Raw genomic sequence first — 9789 nt, forward strand, 5'->3', positions numbered from 1 at the left:
AAATGTTCTGGACCAGGCTGCCAAGTACCAACAGACATTGAGACTGGAGGGGTTGTCATATGGCTTTGTGCCGACTTGAACGATACAAAACAGGTGTTATTTTAACCTAAAGCATTTATTAGTGCCCATTACTTAACACAGGAATGTAACAGAGTGACATACCCAGTCTTTTTACAGTGTAGAGCTACTTTGGTTTTTTTGTATTGCTCTGATTTGTGCTTTGATTTAGAGCTCTCTGGCTTTAAAAGCAGAAAGAAATCATGAACAGAAGTGGTTGCAGTTTAGGAGAGCTCTTGGTTGAGTGAATGTGAATAGTAAACACAGGGTGAGACAGAAACTCCCTGGCTCCAATTCAGAGCCCAGCCCAGTTGCCTGCCAAGAGTGGGCAAGTGGTTTTACTTTACGTTGCTTTTGCAGATTTGTTCTGTTAATAAAGAATACCTGAAGAGAAAGAAACTTGGTTGTGCTACTCTGCACTTGAGTCAATGCTCTTTTCTGCCAATAAAAAGGTAGTCCTCTGCTAGAATGATAATAGAAATCAGAAAAATAAGACGTGGGGAGGACTATTGTCGTGAGTCATCTGGTCATCCTTACTTACTGCGCCCAAATGAGATTTTTGTTCCAAGTAGTTTTTAGGAATTCTGACAATTGTAGAATTTTCTCTGGAAAAATATCACATTTATTTCCTTTTGAGCTTAAATTTTTAACTGTGTAATGTTACTATCAATTACACTCACACCCACCACTTCTAAAATGTCCAAATATCCTCGTTCTTCTCAATGCATGGAAATAAGCTGATTATCCACCTCTGGCCCAAACTTGAGGTCTTGGTTGGATGCTCAAGGCCTCAAGATACAGACATGATAAGGATAACTGAGCAGTGACATAGAAAAACAGAATCATAAAATCACAGAATCATTTGGGTTCTTTTGAGTTTCTGTCTATTGCAGCATGGATCGACCACTTAAATCAGTTCACAAGTCAGTATATTATAGAATGTTTTATGAAACAATAAAATCCTTAAATGACATCCCAATTCCACTAGGAAGTTTGTAGAAGTACTAGAATTTTAAAGTACCCAGACTGCTGATTATATTTTGATGATATTCTTGCAACAACCATGCCATATTCCAAACTTTAGGATGAAAGGCAAGAGAGAAAATTTGGTTATATGGACAGGAACAAAAGGGTAGTTTAACTGCCTGTCAAACTGGTTTTATGGCTTATTTCAATGCCAACAGTGCAGTGGCACAGTCCACCTACTATAAATAAGTAAACAATGAGTATGTATGAGTGTTCAAATTCCCAGATTGTTTTAAATTATGATTTTATTTTAGCACCTGTGGCAGAGTTCTACAAGAATCATAAGACCTTCATGTTAGATATTTAAAATCATTGAGTATGGGAATCTTGGTGTTTTTTTATAAAATCCTACTGCACATTGATATTTTATTTGGAAAAAAAAAAAAAAGTGGAAGAGTAATAAATTTTTTTTTCAATTCTCAACATTTCCAAGTACTGCTACAAAGCAATTCCCAGTTCAGTGGGACAAGATCCTACTGTTTGTCTCCAGATAAAAGAATATAGATTTTATTCCTTCTTTTGTGGTCATCATTCACCTATAGGTAAAAATGGATATTGGCTTCCACTCTAAATCTTATTTTCAACATCTGGGGAATTTTTGTCTTAGGCCCAGATGTGTAACTGTGTAAGAATTAAGGCACTGAGAAGCTTTGAGAAACCTCCAGTTCTGTGTTCTTTTGTCCTAAATACTTTAGGTCACAGAAAACTACTTTAGGTCACAGGAGACTACTTTCTGTTGGCTTTCAGTCAAGGCTGTTCCCTTGAAACAGCAAAAATGATAGAGGTCCATCTTATCCATATCCTTCAGTAACTCAAAGAAGTGATAAAGCTGGCTTATCTAATGAGATTAATCAGAATCAGATGCTTTCATATGGTTCTAAATTCCACGTATCTAGATCACATTTCAAAATGACACTTAATTTAGTAACTCATTTAAATGTTTTAGTGATGCTTGTCCTGCGCAAACATTGTTTAAAAGACTGTTTTCATTCCTTTTGTCCTTGTGCTGAAAGAAATATCACAACAAATACAGACAGAAGTAGATAGACACAGAGTCTTGCTATGCTTGGTTTTCTTATGATTGTTTCCTGTTTAGACTAGAACAAAAAGGGGAAAAAATAGTGGTTTGCAAAGAAAGGAGGATGAGGTTAGCTGGTCTCAATGATGCCCTCTCCAGGCACTGAGAGAGCTCAGCTTCCACTGGGTTACCGTGGAGTCGAACCTGGATGATTCTGCAGCGCTGAGTCCCAACTTCGAGACCAAGGAGACCTCTTGTGGCAAAGATTCTCCCTGGCAAAGCTGCTGCCCACCATCTGTGTTAAACTGTTAGTGGACAAAGCCAGTTGTCATGTCTGGGCTCCTTCCACTCTGCTACTTGTTAGTTTTGGGAGGAAGGAGGTTGCTTCTGTTTCTTTCCATTGTTATTAGAATTTTCTTGTTTTTACAATGGAAAAGTTAATTTATTGAAAATGTTCAGAGTACGCCTGATCTAGTGGGAGGTGTCCCTGCCCATCACAAGAGGGTTGGAACTAGCTGATCTTTAAGGTCCCTTCCAACCCAAACTATTCTATGATTCTATGATCCTACGATTCTACGATCCTACGATTCTATGATCCTACGATTCTACAATTCTACGGTTCTATGATTCTACGATTCTACGATCCTACGATTCTACGATTCTATGATTCTACAATTCTGTTGGTTTTAAACTAACAGGCAAATTGTACTGCTGTACCACAGCATGTGCAAGATGTTTGCTAAATGCAAAGTCCTTTTTTGCATCCCCAACAGAAGAAGGATGTGGAACTGTTGGAATGGGTCCAGAGCAGGAACATGGAGATGATCTGAGGGCTGGAGCACCTCTGCGGTGAGGACAAGCTGAGAGAGTTGAGGTTGTTCAGTCTGGAGAAAAGCAGGCTGCAGGGAGAACTTGGAGCAGCTTCCAGTACCTGAAGGAGGTGTTCAAGAAAGGTGGAGAGGGACTTTTGACCACGGCCTGAAGTGATAGGACCAGGGGGAAATTGAAGGCGGAATATTTAGCTTAGACATTAGGAAGAAATTGTTCATGCTGAGGGTGGTGAGACAGTGGCACAGGCTGCCCAGGGAAGTTGTGGCTGCCCCATCCCCGGAGGCGTTCAAGGCCAGGTTGGATGGGGCCTTGAGCAGCCTGATCTAGTGGGAGGTGTCCCTGGCCATGGAAGGGGTGTGGAAATGGAGGATTTTAAGGTCCCTTCCAACCCAAACCATTCGATGATTCTTCCAGATACTGATTTGTTAATACTCTCTCTACTCTCACTCTCTTGCATCACTCAACTTTGCTTCAAGTACATCTGGCTGATTTTCACAGGTACATTTAATCATGCTACGTAGCTGCGAAACCATCACTTCGTTCTTGCTTCATACAACATTTTTTCCATTGGATTCTTGATGCAGAGGAAAATTAGATCCAATGTCTAATTCCGATGCAGCAGAAACATTTAACTTAGTTAGGAGTTGAATTCAAATATTTTCTTGCAAGACGATTGATCCTCTTAGGTCTTTTATTGAAACTAGGAGGAAAAGCATGACTTCTCCAGTGTTTACAAAGCTCATTAACACTGTACACTGCAACACTGGAGCTTTAGTTCATTGTACTTTGTTACTAAAGCTTAGCTTCCAACCGCTTAAATTTCCAATCAAGTCATTTTATAAAATGATAATTCAAATAAAATTCTCTTGCCTCTAATCACAATTTCTCTTTTCTTCATTTCCTTATGACATACAAACTACGTGCACTGCAGAGCTGTTCCCAGAACCACTACGGTATCTCTGAGCTGCATGTGCTATAGCTGAGATATAGGGCGGAGAAATTATCTTCTCTGACGCAGCTCAGAGACCTCCAGTTGTGTGGTAGTGATGGTCTGCATCTCTGGCCATACTGCAAAGCCTGTGTAAGAGGTTAGAACAGTGCTAGAGCTTAGCCAACAGAAAGCTTTCCACTGGTACACTCCTAGAGCAGTGCTTCTACTGCTGTCAATGAACTGCTAGCTCCACCATAAGCAGTGGAAGAGAAGAAAATAGTTATATGGGAATTCCTATGTCCATTTTTTACACTGCTGCTCTAAAATTTCAGTTGATATCAGTTGCCCACCTTAGAATCATAGAATCACTACGTTGGAAAACACCTTTGAGATCATCAAGACGAACTATACCTGTCCACTGCTAAATCATATCCCTAAGCACTTCGTCTGCCCATCTTTTAAATACCTTCAGGGATAGGGACTCAACCACCTCCCTGGGCAGCCTCTGCCAGTGCCTGATAACCCTTTCGGTGGAGAAATTTTTCCTAATGTCTGATCTAAACCTTCCCTGGTGAAACTTGAGCTCATTCCCTCTCAACATATCGCCTGTCACTTAGGAGAAGAACACCCACCTCACTACAACCTCCTTTCAGGCAGTTGTAGACAGTGATAAGGTCATCCCTCAGCCTCCTCCTCTCAAGGCTAAACAACTCCAGTTCCCTCAGCCACTGTTTGTAAGACTTGTTCTCCAGCCTTCTGTTCTGGTGGGACACGGAGCATCAACTCATGGTTTTCAAAGAACATGTGTGTAAATCTTGCTCATGTTGATGAGTATTTGCATAACTGAATTCAATGCGGTGATGTAAAAAGTCTTCTAAAGGCAGATTAGCAATGTTAAATAAAGCAAAGAGGTAAACCACTCTCTCCTAACAAAAGATATGTTTCTACATCCAGAAACTGTATCTGTTCCCAACAGCTATATTTTACTGGCATTACATTGGTATGTAAAAACCACAATCACTTCCTTGTTTACAAAATGTGTTGTATATTGCATGGAAATATTTCCAGTTAAAACCCCATAGAGCTAAGTCAGCAAAACTAAAGTGAATTGGGGCTTTCTCCATGCAAAAAGGCAATTTCAGCCCACAAATTAAATCTATTAAAGTAGGTTAAATCTAGTCCTGCTTTGCTCCATTTGAGTTGAAATGGCTGTTGGTTTTCCTCTCAAATTAGCTGCCAAGCATTGATGTGTCACTTTTCCATAACATACAGATGTTCAGGAAACTTTTGCTGATTGCATCACTAACCAATTCCTTATTTCTTACTTACCAATTATTCATTATTCACCAATTTCTGAATTCCTTGGAGTTCAGCGAGGCCAAGTGCAAGGTCCTACACCCAGATTGAGGCAATCCGCTGTTTCAATATAGGATGGGGGACAATGTGATTGAGAGCAGCCCTGCAGAGAGGGGCTTGGGGTGCTGATTGATTAGAAGCTTGACATGAGCCGGCAACACATATCACAGCCCAGAAAGCCAGCCGTGTCCTGGCCTGCATCAAAAGAAGCATGGCCAGCAGGGCTAGAGAGGAGATTATGCCCTTCTATTCCTCACTTATAAGACCTCATCTGGAGTATTGTGCTCAGTTCTGGAATTCTCAACAGAAGAAGGATATGGAGCTGTTGGAACAGGTCCAGAGGAGGGCTACAAAGATGATCAGAGGGCTGGAGCACCTCCCGTACGAGGACAGGCTGAGAGAGTTGTGCTTGTTCAGCCTGGAGAAGAGAAGGCTCCGAGGAGACCTTACAGTGATCTTCCACTACCTGAAGGGGCTACAAGAAAGTTGGAGAGGGACTGTTTACAAAGGCTTGCAGTGATAGGATGAAGGTGAATGGGTATAAACTGGAGAGGGGCAGATTTGCACTAGACATAAGGAGGGATTTCTTTATGATGAGAGTGGTAAGGTGCTGGAACAGGTTGCCCAAGGAAGTTGTGGATGCCCCATCCCTGGAGGTGTTGAAGGGCAGGTTGGATGGGGCCTTGGGCAGCCTGATCTGGTGGGATATGATCCCGCCCATGGCAGGGGCGTTGGAACTTTAAGGTCCCTTCCAACCCAAACTATTCTATGATTCTATGATTCAGAAACCACTGATTTTTTTCCATTGTGTTGTGCATCACAGTTACTGTGCTGGAAAAAATATATGAAGCTCCACAAACGTTTAACACCTTGCATAGTTAAAGTCATAAACATTTCATATAAGAATGATACATGGTAATGATCTTCAGTCCAGCTGATACTCAGTTATACAGCACAGGCACAGTAACATCTTTGAGTGATCCAATACCCAAACTAAAATCACAGTTCCATAAACAATTAAAAAGTCAGAAACACTGGAAAAGGGTAGGTCTTGACACATAAATAACCTGGTGCTTCACCCAAGTGTCAGCAACAATTATTGTCTTCTGATGAACAAGGACATTTTTCAGTGGAAGAGTATTCATTCTGTAAACCAGTAATTGTAATCCCAAGGGAAAACAGACCTCAAACCAACTCAAAAGGTATAATTATAAGTCAACGAGTCTTGAATAAACCTACTGAAGATTCAGGAGAGGAAGAGCATTTCACTACCAAAACTATAAACTGACTCCTAGGACAGAACCAAAAACCCAACAGTGAGGGATGTTTATGCAGGACAGAAGGTGCCAGCTACCTTGACAGCTCTCAAAATGTACACGTGCTACAGAAAAGTAAGGAGAACTGAGCCTCCTTTCTAATTCTCCTTTCTCCTTCAAGCTCTTTATAGCCAGTTTCCACTAGTTTGAATGCTAGATGGGAAACATTTATGTATTTATTAATATATACAGAAATGTGAGTGCATGTATACAAGCAAACTACAAGTCTGAAATAGGGACAGATCATCAGAACATTCCCCTGGTTTGAAAAATAAGCATGGAAATAAAGGGGGGAAAATAGTAGGATATGGTTGCATTTCATTTTCTGATATCTTTCCTATTCTTTCCCCTGTGTGTCATGAATATTTCTGTTTCGCATCATGGCAAAATCAGTTGCACAAACCATGCCCAGGCCTTGGAACTCCAGCACTGGTCATTGCTTTGCATTATTATTCAGCCCTGATGCAAAGATCAAATACAAATGGGGGAATAAAATCATAGAATAGTTTGGGTTGGAAGAGAATGTAAAGATCACCTAATTCTAACCTCCCTGCCGTGGGCAGGGACACCTCCCACTCGATGAGACTGCTCAAAGCTCCATCCAACCTGGCCTTCAACACGTCCAGGGATGTGGCAACCACAGCTTCCATGGGCAACTTGTGCCAGTGCCTCACCACTCTCATCATGAAGAAATTTCTCCTTATGCCTAGTCTAAATCTGCTCCTCTCCAGTTTATACCCGTTGCACCTAGTCCTATCACTACAAGTCTTTGTAAACAGTCCCTCCCCAGCTTTTTTGTAGCCCCTTCAGGTACTGGAAGGTCACTATACGATCTCCTTGGAGCCTTTTCTAGACTGAAGAACCCCAACTCTCTCAGCCTGTCCTCCTATGGGAGGTGCTCCAGCCCTCTGATCATCTTTCCAGTCCTCCTCTGGACCTGTCCCAACAGCTCCATATCCTTCTTATCTTGAAGCTTCCAGAACCGGACACAATATTCCAGATGAGGTCTCACAAGAGAGGAATAGAGGGGCAGAATCACTTCCCTCAACTTGCTGGCCACACTTCTTTTGATGCACCTCAGGATGTTTCCTTAGTTTTGTAGATCCATGGAGGTAGAAACAACACGCAAAAATGTAACTCAGAAGCAAGCACTGAGTATGCAAAGCACCTACTTGTTTTAGAACCAATGTTCCTCTTCTATTGTTGATGTAATCTACGAAAAATTAAAGTCATTATATTTCTCATGGATTAACAATAATTGATTTCAGATGTGTTCTGTATTCAGGGGTCCTGATTAACATATTTTTTCCATGTTCAAAATGAAGTATATTGAGCCTTTAGATGAAAATGTAATACTAGCTCTTGAATTCTATCAGGTATCTTTATAAGGTTTAATTGAGAGGCATTACATCATGGGATATTTCCTCTTTCATTACAAAAATAATGATTCAGAGGTAACTGATTTGGAATGCAAAAAATAATTTCACATGAAGCCTATAATAGTTAGCAGGTTACATGTCACATCTACCGTTTAATTTTATTGTGATTTAAACTACTGCAATAATCATTGTAAACTTTCCTGAAATATTTTAATATTTAAAGAACTAAAGAATCCATAACACCACAGTGCTATTATCAGAAAAAAACCCCTTTAAACTATCTGACAATACTATGTCCTAGTCCTTTGATCCATTGTAATAAAATAAACAATGAAAATAAAAATTAGGTAATTCTGAACACGATAAGGAACAAAACTAACTTGTATATAAGCTAGAATTTAAATCAGCAGCAAAAAAACTTTTGATTATTTTGTCAGAAGCACTAATTCATGGCTGAAAAATAATACACACATGAGCAACCTCCTGGAACACAGAGTGCTTTTTTGTTTTCTTGATTGTCAAAATTAAGGAAGATGTTTAACTTAAGAAGCTGGAAAAGTGTGCGCATTTAGAGCATAATGACCAACAGGCATAGCTTCTAGAAGAACAAGATGCAACCACTATACTTCAACAACTTACTGCTGTATAAGTGTATCAGAAAAGCGCAGCCAGCAGGATCAGGGAAAAGACTGTGTCTCTGGACTTGGCATTAGTGAGGCCACACCTCAAATCCTGTGTTTGGTTTTGGGCCCCTCACTACAAAGAGGACATTGAGTGAGGGACTGGTGCATGTCCAGAGAAGGGCAATGAAGCAGGTGAAAGGGCTGGAGAACAAGTCTTGTGAGAGTTGGCTGAGAGAACTGGGGTTGTTTAGGCTAGAGAAGATATGGGGAGATCTGATCACTGTCTACAACTGCCTGAGAGGAGGTTGTAGAGAGGTGGGTGTTGGTCTCTTCTCCCAAGTGACAGGTGATAGGACGAAAGGGAATGGCCTTAAGTTGCACCAGGGAAGGTTCAAATTGGACATCAGGAAAAATTTCTTCACCGAGAGGGTTCTTGGGCACTGGCAGTGGCTGCCCAGGGAGGTGGTTGAGTCCTTATCCTAGGAGGGATTTAGAAGATGGGCAGATGAAGTGCTCAGGTGTATGGCTTAGTAGTGGACAGGCATGTTTGGACTCTGTTTCAAAGGTCTTTTCCAACCAAGTGATTCTATTATTTTAAATCATAACAGAAATATGGTGCATCCAACATGGATTAAGAAACAGCATTTAGCTCATCAAGATCAAAATCTGTCCACCATAAAGCCTAAAAAACAGACAAATGCAGTAACTTACATCTTCTGTCATTGTTATTACGGTCAGCTCCTATTCAAGGAAACCCTAATACATTGGGAATGCCATACTCTGATAAGCCAAGATAAAAACAGGAGAAAAATTAAAGTTTAGAGCCTGGATGAAGAACTATACAAATCTGATCAACTAAATTCATTTTGGTTACAAGCCTGGCAGCAGTTTGAAATTAAAAATTAAGATAATACTAGGCAACATCAGGCAACATCATATGTTTAATATGCCTACTTAACACTGCAGTGTCCTCCTCTCACCCCCCTCATCTGAGAGAAATACATAATGATGATACAGAAGATGAGGATGAAGGGAATGATAGAATCAAAGAACAGTTTGGGTTGGAATGAACCTTAAAGATCATCCAGTTCCAACACCCTGCCATGAGAAGTAGCACAACCGATGCCATTGCTTGTATGTATAGATGTGGTTTGCATACATCTAAACATCCAACTGACTTCAGAAGGCACAGGGAACTATATTATCAAAAGAAGACCAAGCAGAACTATGGAGATGACAAATGAGCATTGCA

This window comes from Cuculus canorus, chromosome 1, assembly GCF_017976375.1.
Source record: "Cuculus canorus isolate bCucCan1 chromosome 1, bCucCan1.pri, whole genome shotgun sequence".
NCBI lineage: Eukaryota > Metazoa > Chordata > Aves > Cuculiformes > Cuculidae > Cuculus > Cuculus canorus.